The following is a 14,131-nucleotide window of genomic DNA, read 5'->3' on the forward strand; positions in this document are numbered from 1 at the left end:
TGGGACATATTTTGCATTATTTATTTCATTTACCACGCGCTTTCATTATTACTTTTGCTAAAATACCTGACAAGTGTGATAAACAACAGATGAAAGTCGTTAATATCCTCCTGAAATTATCGACTCGCTGTGCGGCCGTGTATATCAGTTAACAGTTAATATAAAAAGCGCAAAAATTGAATTGGGAATGATAATATTGTACACAGTACAATATATGTATTACCTGTCACCGCAAACGTATGCCGGAGATAGAAGGGTGAAAATTTAGGGTTGTCTGTATTTTTAATGCTACGTTATAAAAAAAATGTCATTAATACATAAAACATATTAGGAGTGGCCAAAACTTATCACTTTGAGGTATGAAAAATATATAGGTACTAACCGATCCTCAGGCCTATTGTTATTCAATAGGCCAGATAGGCATATAAAATTTCATAAAATTCAGTCAAGTAGTTTTGGAGGAGTATGGTAACTAACATTGTGACACGAGAATTTTATATATAAAATACTATGGATGGAAACCCTAATTAGCATACACAAATAGTTTAAATGTGACCCGTAACAAAAGAACAAACAAGTACTGTTACTAGACAAAGTACCAAACACTGGGGAAAATATTTATTTACTTTACTTTAACAATTCCGAGAAAACTGTGATTAAACAAGTTTAGCTATTAACATGTTATAATAGTTAACAAGTCTGCTCCATTCATATAGTGGCACAGACTATTTATTGTATATACAGAATGAATTCTTTTTAGCCAGTGCTCATTCTGAATAGTTCTGAATATTAAAGGTTGAATTGAAACACAATATCTATTACTGGAACCGTTCATTATGTACGTTTTATATTTTTATATTCCTTTTTGTAATACATCGCTGTCACTATTATTCTTATTAGTCTACTATAGTTTTATTCTGTTTTTAATTAAAAAAATTACCCGATATATTAACGAATATCTAAAGATAATCAGGAATGATTGTTACCTTTTCAATATTAATGCGATGAATGAAACTAAATGAGAGACAATATTTTTAAGCCTATAGATAAGCCATAATCCATGCTAATACTGTAATAATTATTTCATTTAACATTTATTTAATATCACAAAACACGCAAGTATGTTGCTCGATCTTCTTGTCTGCTTGCCGAAAGAGAAAAATAAAAGGTAGAATAAATACAATATTAGACTATTCAAAAGTGCTTGTATTAAGCTTATTTTAATAAAGAATATTTGTATTCTATTCTTTAAATACGAAAGTGTGTCTGACTGTATATTCCCTTTTGCCGACTAAATGTCTGAACATGTCTTTTGAGGATTCATGGTAGTACGAGAACGAATATATCTTTTAACTCAAAATCTATACCAGGAACGAATGCAGGTGAAGTTGAGGGTAACAGTTATTAAGTACTTAACATCTAATATTTATAGTAATTCTTTTTGTAATAAAAATTATTCATGTTAATTTCACACAGCGCCATCTAGTCCCAAGCTAAGCAGAGTTTGTGTTATATCCATAACGAACTAGACAACTGATACAAATACAAACATACTCTTTTGGAAATACATAGAAAACACCCAGACCGATACAAACGTATATTCTATAATTTAATAACTGATATATTGAAATAATTATGCCGTGATAAAAAAATCAAACCCACGACCTTCCTAAACCACTAGACCACCGAGACCGCCATGTATAAGAAACAATCTTTACAGTGCGTACGAGCTGATAATAAAATTTCTTAATATAATACTATATGTGTTTTCATGCAGAATGTCATACAAAAACGATGGGGCTGTGTTTGAATTCGAGGCCCCTCAAAGTGTCTCTTTGTTTGCCGTCGAGAGTGCTCGGCGTGTCGTGTCGTGTCGTGTCGCTGGGCTGCTGTCTGCAAACAGTACGTGATATACCGCCACCGTGTTTGTAACTCCCAATACATTATGATTAATATTATTGCACCCCATACACCCGCTTACTTACCCACGGTATACTATATATACATCTACTGTTTGGTTAATTAATACGAAGCAAATGATCAATGGTACGATCTAATTTAAAAGAGCAACACACAAGTTTCTTGCTTATTCTTCTTGTAATGAGTCTGCATTCCGAATAAGCGGTAGAATCAAAAAACTTGACTATTCAAAAGTGCTTATATTAAGTTTATTTGAATAAAGATTATTTCTATTTCTGGTTTTGCGATGTGGTATTGTTACTCAAACTAAATGTAGATACATTTTCGTACTGGATATCTTTGTTTAGGATGCGGTAATAAATTATTATGCTGTACATACCTAATAGCCTTCATAAATTTCCAATTTATTATATCGAATCCATTCCACATGGGAAATTCGAAATCTAGGAAGAATCTGTGAGTGTTTTTCCATATATATTACTAATATATATATTTGTGTTTAGGATCTCTTATGAAACATTTTTGAGTTTAGAACTATGTAGTATTTTTTACCGTATATAATTACTGCTCCCCATTAATAATATAGCAATTTTTTACACAGATCTTTTGATGGTGGATGCTTAAATTCTATGTATATTTACAAAACAAAATACAATTGAATGCGTTACTTAACTTAACCTTTTTGATATTAGTTTAAAAGTAGTCCACGTCAATACGGCAATGGGTAGCACATCATATTGCTGTAACACGCCGCGTGACAGAACTAGATTTTTCAGGAGCGTCGTCAGTTACCCAACACGTTATCCTACCCAATAGCAAAATAATTTTTTAATTCAAAATAGTAGTTCCTGAGATCAACGAGTTTTACCAAATAAACGAACTTGAATGCCCCAGTGCTTTAGTATACCGCCTTACTGCTGGTCGCGGGTTCGATTCCCCGCACGGCACAAAAATTTGTATTCATGCGGTTTAGCATACCGCCTTCAGTTCGGTCGCGGGTTCGATTCCTCGATAATTGTTTGTATCGGTATGTATAACATACATGTCATTACAAAAAAGAACTATGTATTTGTATTAGTTATCACTAGATAACTGACACAAATTTAGCTAGCTTAACTTGGGTCTAGATGGCGCTGGGTGAATTGTCTTGAGATTATTATTATTCTTTTATATATCTTCCTTTGGGGTGATAGACTTGTCATTGCGAGTAAAATTATTGTAATTATATACATTATTTGTATTCTATTCTAGTTCCACGTATGTATTGCTTTCGACAAGCATCTCGCTGTGTCAGCAAAAGCGAAGTGCATTTAGCTAATAAACTCTAATATTTATCGAGTATCAGCGGCACAGACGCCAATATTCAGTCCGTATTGAAATGAAACCAATATTGTGTATTTTTTAATAAATTTCAAGCATCAGATTTCAATTTACCCTTATTTTTACCATACAGTACGATTTCTGAATTGAATTTTGATGATACTTGTTTTTTACACATTAAGAAACTTGCCAAACATAATATTTTACAGAGCGGTCCGTTTATTTTCTTAAATCTTTTTATATGTATTATAATTGGAATGGCAAACAATCTAAGAGCCCACCAAACAGTAAATGGCCTATGTTGTCTATATGAGGTTAGACCATGGAAGACCATACTCTTCATCACGTCATGTATTCTGTTGGCACCACTCATGCATGGCCTGAGATGTTCTGGATGGTCCAAGATGTCAATTCAACATGCAATATGCGTTTTCTCCCCTTCATACAGTTTTCAAAGCTGGTTTGATGGCAGAAATATGTATCTACATATTTCTGCAGGAAGAAGTACCCATGCAAATGACTATACAAAATCTCCCTCTTAGGGGGAAAGGGGATTGTTAGTAATGTGGACTGATGATCCCATTGCTAGCAATGTAGGAGATCGATGTCCTCGCGGTTTCAGCTGGAAACCATCGTGTGTTTAAATTAATTCCCGGTGACTTTTGTCACTATGGGCTAACTGATCTGACTTCATATTCATCCTATCATCCTCCACTGGTGTCCCTCCAGCGTAAACCATTAGCGCAGGCGGGAGCACAGTTCCATTAACATCCTCTAAAAAAAAATCTCCCTCTTAAACTAAAACTTAATATCGATTAGGAGATATGGCCTTTATAGTACTTATTAACCCGACAATTTCGCACGAGTAGATGAGCAAAATCCTTTAAGCTTTATTTATGATTTTCTACTAAACCGCAGCATTTGTAGCAGTGGCTTCATCCTGTATAAAACGACCCGGCCGGGTTAATCCGGGTACAATTTGGCAATTCATTTTCCGACTCGATTCACTACTTTCCTTACATGCTTCATATTTAGTACGTGGTTGACTGGGCTTTGCTTGAAAATTGTATTCTTCTTTATCATCATGACCATAATTTTTATATTGTATATATAAAAATTATGAACTGTAGGTTCATGTTTGTGTATCCATCCACCATAGTGGTCTAACGGTAATACTCCCAACGAGACACTGCCTTACTTACACATTTACACGCAGTATATTTGTATTTATCAGTATGATTATCTGTATTGGTCTGAGTGTTTTCTTTGTATATTAAGTATGTATTTACTAAAAAAATTTGGGATGGAGATGAATTTTACCCGATTCAATCTTGATCACGTGGACAAAGTCTAGGACGGAAACTAGTATGTATATAATGGGGACAAACATGTTTTATAGTGGTTTTATTTCTCTCCTTTCACGTCTAAAACTCACGGCTATTATTCTCCAACAAAAAAGAAGTCAGATAATATATCATATCGAATAAAGCAGTAGTATAATTATGCAGTGATTTTTATGATTCCTTTTGTAATACAGAACTCTATATCCCATCTTATACCGACCTCAACCTAAATGCAGTTATTTGTGGATCTAAATATACCCTTCAGTATGAATACAAATACCTAAGTAATATTGATTTATCACCAGTTTACCTGAGAATTGTCAATGAAATAATTTTTCGAGGAACTTCAAACTATAAATATCCGCTCGCGACCTACAATTGCGTCGTAACTTTGAAACGAGGTAGCATTAAAAATTTCCGACTCGATTTTATGGTACCAATACCATAAATTCACCCTTTGAATGTACTAAACTATTTTGCCTTAAAATTGCAATTTTAAGTTTGGTTTCATTGACATGTTTATGTAAATACTATCTCTCGTATGAACCCTTATTCCCGGGAAGAAGAGAACTGCAAAGTATTCTGGTTGGTTTCCAAAATAATTTTGTGTACAGATACATTATATCTTAGATTAAAGTACAGTCTTTTTATAGCAGTTTTGATTAAGAAAAAAATATCCTAAACGATTTAGAACTAGCTAAGACATTTATTATCAAAACAGGAGAGTTGTCCTATGATGACGCAGCGCTATCCTAGTCCTAAGTTTAGCAGAGTATGTGTCAAGGTGTGACTATACAACTGATATAAATAAATGCATACATTTTTTTGTAAATGCATGCTTAATATACGTAGAACCCCCAGATCAACAGAAACAATCATAATCATGAATACAAAAGTTTGTACCGAGCGAGGAATTGAACCCGCGATCATCGCAAGTAAGTCTGTGTGCTAAGCCGTTACACAACCAAGGCCGCAAATATTAAAATATACTTAACAAAATTACAGTAAAATACGCAATACAAATGAGCTCACATACTGTGAAAACTAAAGCCAGTTGAAAATAAATGAGAATAACGAAACAAAAGCTTAATTACAGTTTCATACTCAAAACTACGGACCATTCCCTTTTAAAATTAGCGTATTAAACATGCTGTAACAAATTTTGGGATGTTTTAGGTTAAGTGAAGGATCAATCCTCGACATTCTAGTATTTACTGTACACTATTAAACCTTATTTTAGAGAAATAATCCCATCATATAAAAGTCAAAACTTTTGTCTTTATTATATCAGTAGGATTTTAAAGATAGAGAGCGGATTTTGTTGTGACAAAACTAGGCACTGAAACCACCGATTTGATAAAATCTTTTACTTAGTATTCTGGAGTCCTTTGTTACTAAAGATTGTTATATTTATCTATACATATAAATAAAATTGGAGTGTCTGTTTGTAATATTGAAATAACCTTTTTTTACTACATGCATATGAATGTATATACGGTACATATACCAAAATAACATTTTTTATCATTTTTGTTTGTCTGTCTATCGGTTTATTTGTTCTGGCTAATTTCTGAAAAGCTGGACCTATTTTGACGGGACTTTTTTTGTCAGCGCAGGTTGCTGCACCATACCATTATTATCCATTAGAAAAAAATGTTATAAGGAGAAACTTAGACTACTTTTCTTTCATAAATTTTGTTTATTTCAATAATAAAAACGTAAATTCCACGCGAACGATTTCGCGATTTACTTGCACATTACCTGGCACAGCAGTGTTATTTTATAATTAAAAACTGTTATAACTGGAGCCAAACAATTATAAACGCGTATTAATTCAAACTTCACTCACTACTATTAAAATCACTAGTATCCTGACGACATAGGCGTGATGCCGGTTGGTCAGGGAGAGAAAACCCCTCAATTCCCACAATATTCACAATTACCTATCTCTTAATTGTTTTTATAATAATATATAAACACTCCAACTTTTTCGCTCCCAAAACTCCCGCTGCCTCAGTTCAATCCATCCATCGATCTACTTGTCAATGTCACAAAGATTATTTTGGCGTTGGCCTCTCACGTTCCGTTTCAGGTTACATGATTATAGACTTTGCCATTTTTAATTAATGGTGCGTCACACGATAGTTAACACTACTATAAGTATACTACATGTGTATTAAAAAGAAATGTCTGTACATAAAAGATATCTAAGAAAGACATTTAGAGATAAAGTGCTCAATGTAATGAAATCAAAAGCGACGATTGTTTGTCCATTTCTGCGTTTGCGCGTAGTAATCTCAAAAATGTTTAGCCGATTTAACTAATATATTGTAGTAATCACTGCTTATTTAGTGTTTGTTTTATACTGTTCTTTTACAAACATAAAAGTTAATCGCATGCGAAGTCATGAACTCAGCTAGTGACATATTAAATCAAATCTACTCTGAATGTAACAGGCGTTTCACTTTATTTACATCTGACAATATCGTCAAAGTGAATAGATAGGGAATTATTACGTTCACAGAATGAGCCGATCACAAAGGGGGATCTCATTAAGCATTGTTACTGAGAAGCTAATTTGAATAGCCCCCCAGTCTCGGCGTCATTGATTTAAATGACAATGTTTGTCAACGGTTGGTATGTATGGTATGTTAGACTCCATTCTCCGCAATTAGCCTCACATTCGGGCCGTTGTGCGTGTAGAGCCAGACTACTAACGTAGCCAGCCAAGCTCCTCCCAAAAGCGCAGAAGACTCCTGGTGTCTTCGCAGGCTTCACGGAGCGACCTCACCGTTCCGAGGATTTGATTTCGTTGTTCGGCCACTGCCGTGCACTCCAGGATTACGTGAGCCGCCGTTTCTTCAGCTTCAAAGCAGCCCCGACAGAGGGGGCTGTCTGTAGCATCAATTTTGTATAAGTGTTTGTTTAAGGAACAATGGCCCGTTATTGTCCCTATCATTATTTTGAGGTTTTGTCTATCTAGATTAAGTAGACGTGTTGTTAACCGATGGTTCGTTTTTGGAATTGCCACTTTAGATTGTTTGCAATCAGTGGTTAGGTTCCATCTTTGGTTTTGTATTTCGGTGGATCTCTGGCGAATCCAGGTGCGAAATTGCGAGAATGGTATTGGCATGAGCGGGAGGGGGCCTGCAACCACCATACCGGATCCTACTCTCGCTAGTTCGTCCGCGGCGTCATTGCCATATGATCCGCTGTCCCTTTATCCACTGGATAATTACTCCGTTATGCGTTGCAATTTTTTCCAGGGCGATGTGGCACTCGATTATTAGTTTGTTGTTGGATTTTCTGTTCTGTAGTGCTTTAAGCACGGCTGCACTGTCGATATGAATTTAATGTTGAAATTGTTGACCCCTAACCTGTATACAGCTTTTGCTGCCTCGGTCAGGGCAACACATTCGCACTGAAAGATCGAACTGTGTTTGCCGAGCGGTATAGATATGTTCATGTTGAGGTCAAGGGAATGTGCCCCAGCTCCTGAACCGTTCTGTGTTTTGGAGCCATCTGTGTAGATGCGTAGTTCATTTACTGCAGATTGGTCCCTTTCCTCCTCCTTCAGTTGTATTTGGTATTTCCTGTTAAACGAGTGGTATGCTTGAGTTCTGTCACACGGAGCGGCAATCAAAGGTTCATATTCGATTGCTTGGTTCAGGATGGTTGTGTGAGAACTGTAATGGTTTTTGCCCCATAGACCAAGATGGTATAATCTTGTGGCAGCTATAGCTGCTTCTTGCTGTATGTATAGGTCAAGGGGTGTAATGTTAAGGGCTATTTCCATTGCCATTGTTGGGGTTGTTTTCATACATCCAGTAACTGAGGAGCATGCAAGTCTTTGGAAAGATCTTAGTTTGTTGACTGTGGTCGTAAGTTTCGACCTTGTCCACCAAACCAAGGCCCCATATACCAGCATTGGTCTTATTACTGATGTGTATAGCCAGAGAGTTATTTTCGGGGAGACACCCCATTTATTACCAAGCATTTTCCTGCATTGATAGAATGCAATTGTGCTTTTGTTAATTATGTGATCAAGGTGTTTATTCCAGAGAAGTTTGCTGTCTAGTATGACTCCCAAGTACTTGACCTCCTCCTTAAGTTTAAGCTCTGTATTAAAGAGTTTCGGTAAATTGAAAGTACCTGGAGCTCTTTTGTTGGTGAACATGATGAGTTCTGTTTTAGAAGGATTCACGGAGAGTTCATGGTTTTCGCACCATCTCTCTATTGTTCTGAAGGCTTCTCTCATGCGATCGCATAAGGTACCCTCAAAATTTCCTGATATAAGTACAGCAATGTCGTCTGCGTAACCTACCGTGTAGAGGTCGTTGTCGTTGAGCTCCTCAATGAGTTCATTACGACTAAGTTCCACAGGAGTGGCGACAGGACCCCTCCTTGTGGACATCCTCTACTTACGATCCCACGTGTGGTAGTGTTTACGGTGAACTGGATTGCACGGTTTTTCAGCATGTTGTTTATCCATTCTATGAGAGTTGTTGGTACTCCATGTATGGTAAGAGCGCGACTGATACTGGTAAAGTTCGTTTTATCAAAGGCCCCTTCGATGTCTATGAAGGCACCTAGGGTAGGCTGCTTTGAGTTTAGCGAGTTACCAATGCGACTTGCGACGCTGTGGAGTGCTGATTCCGTTGATTTGCCTTCACTGTAGGCGTGTTGGTTGGTGTGCAGTGGTTTGTTTATACATATCAGGTCTCTGATCTCTTTGTCGCAAAGCCTCTCCATTGTTTTTAGTAAAAACGATGTGAGACTAATTGGTCGAAAGGACTTGGCCTGTGTGTAGTCACCTCTGCCAGGTTTCGGAATGAAAATTACTTTCACTTCACGCCATTTCAAAGGTATGTAACGGTGAGCTAGGCATGCCCGGAAAAGTTGAACCAAGTGTTCAGCTATTATGTCACCGCTCCATTTCAGGAGAGCCGGAAAAATACCGTCTAGTCCTGCAGCTTTGAAAGGTAGAAATGTGTTGATTGCCCATGTAAGTCTTTCTCTGTTTATTACTCTGCTTGCTATCTCCCAGTCCGAGCTGCTGGTTGTCCTACTTTCCTGGGAATTCCATGAGTGGTCATTGTCCGCAAGGAATCCTGGGAAGTGAGTTGATAGTAGTAGTTCGCAGGTTTCTGTGTCATTTGTTGTGTAGCTATTATCAGATTTTTTAAGACAGCCTATTGTGTGTTCTTTCTCTTTGGAAAGGCAGGCCTTCACTTTGACTGCTTGGTTGTTATTGTCTATGTTGGTACAGAATCGCCTCCAACACTCTTGTCGTCTGTGGCGAATTAGTTTTTTATATTGTTTCCTTTTAGTTGTGTATTTGTCCCAGTCACCTTGTGATCTACTGTTCATAGCTGCGTTGAACAGTTTTCTCAGCTTCCGTCGATGTTTCTCTAGTTCGAAACACCACCAGTGTTGCCTACCTTTGTTTTTGGGTGTGGTAAGAGGGCAAGACCGTTCGTAGCTAGAGGTAAGTATGGACGTAATGTTGTTCGCATAGTTGTCTAGTTCCGTTCTGTCAAGGTTGTCAGGGAGGCAGAGTTGTTCCCCTACGTAAGCACTAACTAATCCTATGAATTTGGATTTGTCCGTGTTCCGGGGTATCCGTCTCGGCTGGGGTTTTGGTAGTGATATGTCAATGGTAAAACGGATCCATCTGTGATCGGAGCATGAAAGCTCGCTGGACACATGCCAATCACGAATGGACCCCGAGATGCCTGTTGATGTTAGTGTTAGGTCTATTATGGTTTGTGATCGGGCATTTATGAACGTTGGTTCCGAGCCCTTGTTTTGTAGAGTGAGATTATTACTAAGAATAAAAAGAGCTAATTCCTCACCTCTGTTGTTCGTCTTACTGTTGCCCCACAGCGTGTGGTGCGCGTTGGAGTCAGTGCCGATGACCAGCTCCAGCTTCTCCCTCTCACAGTACTCAGCCAACTGGCCGAGCTCTGGTGGTGGTATCTCCCCGTCGCTCGGCATGTACGCTGAGGCGAGGACGATGTCGGGGAGGTGTGCTGCACTGGTAATTCTTACTGGTGTTAAATCCCTTGAACAGAATTCGTTGATTAGTGTTGTTTGTACATGGTTGGGTAAGAATACGCATGTTCTTGGTTTACTTACGGAGGTATCCAGTATCACTTTTCCTCCGCTATTTCCGAGACCACAAATTTTGTTCTTCCTGATCCACGGCTCTTGGATCAGGGCTATGGTCTCTGCGTTGTTCTCCAGCACTCTGCGAAGAGAAGCCGTCGCAGTTTGGCTGTGCTGGAGGTTGCACTGCAGGATCTTAGTCTTCCCGTAGGGGAGGAGTAGAGGACGCTATCGCTAGCTTCGCTCTCTCCCCTCCGCCGGAAAGCACTCTTCATCCAGGATGAAATCCGGAGAAGGTGGATCCTGCACTTCCATCGCAGTCGGAGTTACTGTTCTGCCGCAGTTACGGGAGCCACTGTCGACGTTGTCGGTTTGGGATCCGTTTGCTGCTCAGCAACTTTCGTAACTTCCGACTGTTTAATATTTGGTTTTGCTTGATGGGAACCATCTTTGTCCATGAAGCGAACGTAGATGTTTCCCATGTCAACGGTTTTTGTTCAATAGGCACTTACTTATGTAGACTTTGATTATTTCAAGATTGATGAATGGGCAAAGAATTTATTCAAATCGTGGTAGATGGTTTACTAGCTTAGTCGATACCCACAAACTGTGTTATGAATGACACATATAAATTATATGATATTCCTGACTACAAAAGCTGTCAATATTCGCCACTGATAAAACTATCGATAACAAACCAAAATTAGTCCGAGTCTATACAACAATAGGCTCGCCCCTTTACGCAGAATTCAGTTACACCCACTGAAATGTGGACATGTTCACTACGTCACGACATTGACAATATAAATTGCCTGTGACTACTCCATAGGGTTGAATGTTTTCCATATAGAATAGTTTTTACTTAATAAATTTCCAAAACACCAAGTTATGACAAAGAATTGCCCAATGTATATCTGTGGCTAAGCACAGCATTCAGGATAAGAATTGACTGTTCTGTGTGAGTACCATCTGTCTTACCAATTTCAACCAGCTTGCTTTATAAGATGTGTTTTTTAAGGATGAGGGAAATGCAATTACAAGCTATGGAGACATGACATCTTAGTCCTACGAAATAGATGCGCATAAGTGGTATCACGGTCGTTACATAATGGCGTGATATCCAATAGTGCTGTACGTACACAGGTGGCGATCACCACTTACCATCGGGAAGGCCGTCTGATTGTCTCTCTTTCCAGTTACCTACATAAAAAAAGGTAATCAACTCTGTGCATCAACTATCATTTTCTCTATCGTAGATATACTACTCAGTGTTCTGATTTTTGTGATGACGTCTCTGTTAGAAACTCCTAAAAAATAGTTATTAAAAACTCATTAATATATTTTTTTTATAATTTTCAAATAGAGATCGTTGTGTTCTCAAGAGCACGATTGTCTTTTGTTTCTATTCTTCAATATTTGTTACACCGCTAATAATATCGAAATTAAAATAAAAAATATATAATTACAATTTTGGTGTTTTATAATTGTTTTCAAAGATTACATCTACGCACCATTTGATTGATTGATTTGATTGATTACATTGATTCACACAGTCTCATTAATTAATGTTAATGGCAAAATAATAAAACAAAACAACCAGTTTAAAGACTATAATACCTAAATACAAAATGTTCCCTTGTGTTTATTGATCAAATAGATACTATTGTTTATGTCTTCATCTTTGTTCCCGCGTCTTCCTTTTATCAAAATAAGAAAAATTCGCAAGCTATTCTGTCGTGGGCGCGGGATATTAAATATTTTTAAACATAAAAGCATTCTTAATGGCTACCATTATCTATCGTATACAATGATGTATCTACTTAAATATTTGATGCGAATGAATAAAACATCGAAAAATAAGATCTGAATAGAATTAGGATCTTTTTCGTAATAAAGTACCCACTGCCCCAAATGTTTACATGACTTCAAATAGTACCTATACAGGGCTAGACCTTTAAGCGTATACAAAACCAATACCCAAATATAGTACTTATGAAACTGTATATTTTGCATCAAAAAACATTGGAAATTCGAAAGCAAATTTTGTACTACATTACCTAGCCAAAAGCCAGCGATAGTTTTTATGAAACGACATTGCTAAAGAAAAGTGAGAAAATATGAACACTTTCTAGAAACTTCCAAACTGCATGATCACGTGATTATTTTAATAAGAAAAGTTAAATATTTATTTTCCGATTTCCACTTACTTTCTTGATTTTTCTTCAAGAAAATAAGTGGATATCTGAAAATCCAGTTTCATAAGTATTAATCTAGCTAGCTTGATATAATGTAATTAAATTATTTATTATACAAAACCAAACCTTCTGGAAGCGTCTATAAAGTTCTGTAATTTTATATTCATTCTAAATACGACTATTGAAAAGTACCTGCTATTATTCCACAATTACGGATGCAGCTTGCAGTAGTTAGCTACCATTGTTGTAGGAGCAACCGAGCGCATTGTGTAACTGCATTGCCACGCATTTAAGATATATGTATTCCATTTTTTAAATTTGAAATTACGGAAGAACACAAAATATTATTTAAAATTTTATATTAATAAAATTTGCGGGGACAGCTAGTATACATATACTTGCTGACTCCGCAAACGTTATTTTGCGGGATATAAATTTGAATATTAATATCGCTATTAAAAATAGGGGTTGGTGATAGAAGGGTGAAAATTTAAGGTTGTTTGTATTTTCAATGCCACACATACACACAAAAAAATAAAACCTGTGTGCAAAATTAAAAAAAAAATGTTTTGGTTCGATCTGCCTTATCACTTAGAGGTATGAAATATAGATAGCCGATTCGCAGACCTACAGAATATTCTTATACAATTTTATTAAAATCAGTGTAGCTGTTTCGCAGGAGCATGGTAACTAACATTGTGACACAATTTTTTTAATATAAGATTTAATAGATTTTTTTTAGATATTTTTTAATTGCGTATTATAGCTGCCCGCCGCGGCTTGGCTCTACTAACTGCATTAAAATTTGTTGCGTAGTTAAAAGGACCTAAGAACACAGACAGGGGGAGCGATTATATCCAATGAATAACATCAAAATAGTTTTTAATTTTCTTAAGTTTGATCGCTGTAATTTTTTTATTTATTTAAGTCATCTTATATTTTTAACTCTAAATCACTATTGTAGCGTTATATGTGATGTGTAAGTTGTCGCTACATAATTGTTTGTTGTAGTATGTAGGTAGTGAGTATATAGGTCTCTAAATTAAAAAGCCTAAGTAAGGTTTTTCTATAGTTTTTAACTCTTCAAAAATATACTATACATATAAGTACTGTCCTGCAATCTGATAGAAAAAAATCAATTTACTATGTTTCCTTGAAATCGTACCTGATAACATTAAAGACATCTTTATGGATTTGCAATTGTAAGAGTACGAACGGTATCTCGATTTTTATCTTTGCACCAAC

This window comes from Achroia grisella, unplaced genomic scaffold, assembly GCF_030625045.1.
Source record: "Achroia grisella isolate CSIRO2021 unplaced genomic scaffold, CSIRO_AGI_Agris_v1 utg109, whole genome shotgun sequence".
NCBI lineage: Eukaryota > Metazoa > Arthropoda > Insecta > Lepidoptera > Pyralidae > Achroia > Achroia grisella.